Source organism: Entelurus aequoreus, linkage group LG06 (assembly GCF_033978785.1).
Source record: "Entelurus aequoreus isolate RoL-2023_Sb linkage group LG06, RoL_Eaeq_v1.1, whole genome shotgun sequence".
Lineage (NCBI taxonomy): Eukaryota > Metazoa > Chordata > Actinopteri > Syngnathiformes > Syngnathidae > Entelurus > Entelurus aequoreus.
The window spans coordinates 31,668,234-31,673,960 of NC_084736.1; positions in this window are offsets into that span (position 1 = coordinate 31,668,234).

Here is a 5,727-nt window from a genome sequence, read left to right on the forward strand (position 1 = left end):
TTTGAGGCTATCAAGGATTACTTGAAAGAATTTAGTCATCCATTTACCATTATTGCAATTACTGAAACCTGGTTCAATAATGATAAAGGTATTGGTTTTAGTATGAATGACTATGAATTAAAATACATAAACAGAATAAATAAAATAGGAGGAGGGGTCGCATTGTACATTCATAAATCTGTTACATTTAAAGTTTTAACAAACATGACCATAGCAGTCGATGGATTATTTGAATGTTTAACAGTTGAAATCCTAAATGACAAAAAGACAAATATCTTCATGAGCTGTGTATATCGGGCACCTGGTTCAAGCATAGAATTTTTCAATGAGTGGATGGGTAAACTATTTTCCTCTGTGAACCAAAAAAACATATTTATCTGTGGTGATTTTAACATTGATTTGTTAAACTCAACCAAGCAAAAACATTTTGATGACTTAATTGACACAATGTACAGTTTGTCTCTATATCCAACCATAACCAAACCAAGCAGAATAACAACACATAGTGCCACAATCATTGACAACATTTTTACTAACATTATGGGAAATCAAGTCACCAGTGGCCTATTTATATGTGATATCACTGACTATTTACTTGTCTTTACTTTATATGACTGTCATCTCAAGAAAACCAAAGACACTATGGCAAAAATCTCTAAACGAATAACAACTGTGGAAACAATCTGTGCCCTAAACAATAGTTTGGCAGTTCAGGATTGGACTTCAGTATACAGAGAACCAAATGTGGACAGGGCTTATTGTAATTTTTTAGACATCTTTACTTCCCTGCATAATAAACATTGCCCCGTGAAATAATATTTTATAAAAGGAAAAAATAAAAATAGCCCTTGGATCACAAAAGGGATAATTAATGCCTGTAAAAAGAAAAACAATCTCTACAAACGTTTCATCAAAATAAAAACAAAAGAAGTTGAACAACGATACAAGAAGTACAAAAATAAATTAACTGATATTATAAGAACAAGCAAACGGTTATATTATCCAAAAAAAAAAAAAAAAAACAATATACAAGGAACTTGGGATGTTTTGACTAGTCTAATCAAACAAGGATATTCAAAGTTGACATATCCTGACTACTTTATTGATGAAAACGGTGAAGATTAGAATATGAGTAATGTAGTGAATAAGTTCAATAGTTTTTTTGTAAATGTTGGTCCTAAATTGGCTGTTGATATCCCAGACAATGGAGTTACAAAATCAACTATTGAACAGAATTCTTCGTCATTCTTCCTCTCAGCTACCAATGAGCAGGAAGTGACAAACATTGTGCGGAAGTGTAAAAGTAAGTGCTCCACTGACTGCCATGATATCAACATGATATTGGTTGAAAAAGTTATACTGAATATTGTAAAACCCTTGACTTATATATGTAACCTATCATTCCAGACTGGCTGCTTTCCAAGTCAAATGAAAATCGCTAAGGTAACTCCACTCTTCAAAAGTGACAGCAAACACGCTTTCACCAATTACAGACCAATGTCTCTTTTGCCTCAGTTCTCAAAAATCTTAGAGAAACTATTTAAGTCTCGACTTGAATCTTTTCTTGAGAAGCATCATATAATCAATGACGGTCAGAATGGCTTTAGGTCCAAACGAACAACCTCAATGGCGATAACTGAAGCTACTGAGGAAATTACTAATGCACTGGAGCATAAAAGATATGCAGTTGGTATTTTTATTGACCTAAAGAAAGCCTTTGATACCATTAATCATTCAATTCTACTAGATAAAATGGGAAGATATGGAATTAGGTACCCTCCCTGTTAAAAAGTTATTTAACAGGGAGGGTACAGTTTGTTAAAATGGGTACATTTTTATCTGATACTCTTGGCATTGCTTGTGGTGTCCTCCAAGGGTCCGTGTTGGGGCCAAAACTGTTTAATGTATATATTAATGATATGTTTAATACATCCAAAGTACTGAAATTTATACTATTTGCAGATGACACAAATATATTCTACAGTAGTGATGACTATAATGAGCTCATAAATACAGTAAACACAAAACTAAACAGTAAAAAAATGGATGGACACAAATAAATTATCTTTGAATATAAATAAAACTAAGATAGTGATGTTTGGAAATCGCAACATAACGTCTGAACAGAAAATAAGTATTGATGGTACCCAAATTGAAATTGTAAATGAGAATATATTTTTGGGAATAATAATTGATAGTAAACTATCAAGGACACCTCATGTCAGACACATTAAAACAAAAATCTCCAAAAGCCTCTCAATTATAAACAAAGCAAAACTATACCTCAATGAAAATGCACTCCGTACCCTATACTGCACCTTGGTACTGCCATACCTTACATACTGTGTTGAAATATGGGGGAATACTTACCACAACACAATTCATCCTCTGATCATATTACAGAAAAGAGCAGTGCGGATCATTCACAACGTTGGTTATTTAGAACATACTCAAATTTGATGACCTTGTTAAATATAATACATTAATAATCTTATATAAAGCATTTAACAAATTATTGCCGCCTAATCTACAACGTTTTTTTATAAGACGAGTGCAGGCTCATAACTTGAAAGGCTTTGGATATTTCTTATTGCCGAGAGCTCAAACCACTCGTAAACGTTTTTGTGTGTCAGTATGCGGAGTAAAACTATGGAACAAACTGGAATTACAACACAAGCAATGCCAAACTATTAATCGATTTAAACTATTATACAAACATGGGGTCTGGTTCAAATATAGAGATGAGGGTCTTTAATTTGACCTGCTGCTGTACTCTGTTTCAAAGTGTTAACATCTGCTCAATGTTTCCTTACCATTATTGCTATGTTGTCTATTACTATTATTGCTATGTTGTCTATTACCATTGTTGGTATATTCTTTATTCCTACATTGTTGATACAAATTATTGTTACAGTGTAATAATTATTGTTACCTGTGGTAATGCCACTATGATACAACATCCATCCATCCATCTTCTTCTGCTTATCCGAGGTCGGGTCGCGGGGGCAGCAGCCTAAGCAGGGAAGCCCAGACTTCCCTCTCCCCAGCCACTTCGTCCAGCTCTTCCCAGGGGATCCCGAGGCGTTCCCAGGCCAGCCGGGAGACATAGTCTTCCCAACGTGTCCTGGGTCTTCCCTGTGGCCTCCTACCGGTCGGACGTGCCCTAAACACCTCCCTAGGGAGGCGTTCGGGTGGCATCCTGACCAGATGCCCGAACCACCTCATCTGGCTCCTCTCGATGTGGAGGAGCAGCGGCTTTACTTTAAACTCCGCCCGGATGGCAGAGCTTCTCACCCTATCTCCAAGGGAGAGCCCCGCCACCCGGCGGAGGAAACTCATTTCGGCCGCTTGTACCCGTGATGTTGTCCTTTCGGTCATAACCCAAAGCTCATGACCATAGGTGAGGATGGGAACGTAGATCGACCGGTAAATTGAGAGCTTTTCCTTCCGGCTCAGCTCCTTCTTCACCACAATGGATCGATACAGCATCCGCATTACTGAAGACGCCGCACCGATCCGCCTGTCGATCTCACGATCCACTCTTCCCTCACTCGTGAACAAGACTCCGAGGTACTTGAACTCCTCCACTTGGGGCAGGGTCTCCTCCGCAACCCGGAGATGGCACTCCACCCTTTTCCGGACGAGAACCATGGACTCGGACTTGGAGGTGCTGATTCTCATCCCAGTCGCTTCACACTCAGGTGAAGATCCTGGCCAGATGAAGCCATCAGGACCACATCATCTGCAAAAAGCAGAGACCTAATCCTGCAGCCACCAAACCAGATCCCCTCAAAGCCTTGACTGCGCCTAGTAATTCTGGCCATAAAAGTTATGAACAGAATCGGTGACAAAGGGCAGCCTTGGCGGAGTCCAACCCTCACTGGAAACGTGTCCGACTTACTGCCAGCAATGCGGACCAGGCTCTGACACTGGTCATACAGGGAGCGGACCGCCACAATCAGACAGTCCGATACCCCATACTCTCTAAGCACTCCCCACAAGACTTCCCAAGGGACACGGTCGAATGCCTTCTCCAAGTCCACAAAGCACATGTAGACTGGTTGGGCAAACTCCCATGCACCCTCAAGGACCCTGCCGAGAGTATAGAGCTGGTCCACAGTTCCACGACCAGGACGAAAACCACACTGTTCCTCTTCTTAAAGAGAGGAAACACCACCCCGGTTTGCCAATCCAGAGGTACCGCCCCCGATGTCCACGCGATACTGCAGAGTCTTGTCAACCAAGACAGCCCCACAGCATCCAGAGCCTTAAGGAACTCCGGGCGGTTCTCATCTACCCCTGGGGCCTTGCCACCGAGGAGCTTTTTAACTACCTCAGCAACCTCAGCCCCAGAAATAGGAGAGCCCACCACAGAATTCCCCAGGCACTGTTTCCTCATAGGAAGACGTGTTGGTGGGATTGAGAAGGTCTCCGAAGTATTCCCTCCACCGATCCACAACATCCGCAGTCAAGGTCAGCAGAACACCATCCTCACCATACACGGTGTTGATAGTGCACTGCTTCCCCTTCCTGAGACGGCGGATGGTGGTCCAGAATCGCTTCGAAGCCGTCCGAAAGTCGTTATCCATGTCTTCCCCGAACTCCTCCCATGTCCGAGTTTTTGCCTCCGTGACCGCTGAAGCCGTACACCGCTTGGCCTGTCGGTACCTGTTCGCTGCCTCAGGAGTCCTATGTGCCAAAAGAACCCGATAGGACTCCTTCTTACTCACCCTCGGTGTCCACCAAAGGGGTCTAGGATTACCGCCACGACAAGCACCAACTCCAATCAGCCGCCTCGACAATAGAGGTGCGGAACATGGTCCACTCGGACTCAATGTCCAGCACCTCCCTCGTGACATGTTCAAAGTTCTTCTGGAGGTGGGAATTGAAACTCTCTCTGACAGGAGACTCTGCCAGACGTTCCCAGCAAACCCTCACAATGCGTTTGGGCCTGCCAGGTCTGTCCGGCATCCTCCCCCACCATCGCAGCCAACTCACCACCAGGTGGTGATCGGTAGAAAGCACCGCCCCTCTCTTCACCCAAGTGTCCAAAACATGAGGCCGCAAATCCGATGACACAACTACAAAGTCGATCATGGAACTGCGGCCTAGGGTGTCCTGGTGCCAAGTGCACATATGGACACCCTTATGTTTGAACATGGTGTTCGTTATGGACAATCTGTGACGGGCACAGAAGTCCAATAACAAAACACCATTCGGGTTCAGATCCGGGCAGCCATTCTTCCCAATCACGCCTCTCCAGGTTTCACTGTCGTTGCCAACATGAGCGTTGAAGTCCCCCAGTAGAACGAGGGAATCACCCGGGGGAGCACCCTCAAGTACTCCCTCGAGTGAATCCAAAAAGGGTGAGTACTCTGAGCTGCCGTTTGGCGCGTAAGCGCAAATCACAGTCAGGACCCGTGCCCCCACCCGAAGGCGGAGGGAAGCTACCCTCTCGTCCACTGGGTTGAGCTCCAACGTGCAGGCTCTGAGCCGGGGGGAAACAAGAATTTCCACCCCAGCCCGTCGCCTCTCACTGCTGGCAACGCCAGAGTGGAAGAGAGTCCAGCCCCTCTCGAGAGAACTGGTTCCAGAGCCCTTGCTGTGCGTCGAAGTGAGTCTGACTATATCTAGCCGTAACTTCTCCGCCTCGCGCACTAGCTCAGGCTCCTTCCCCCCCAGCGAGGTGATGTTCCACGTCCCAAGAGCTAGCTTCTGTAGCCGAGG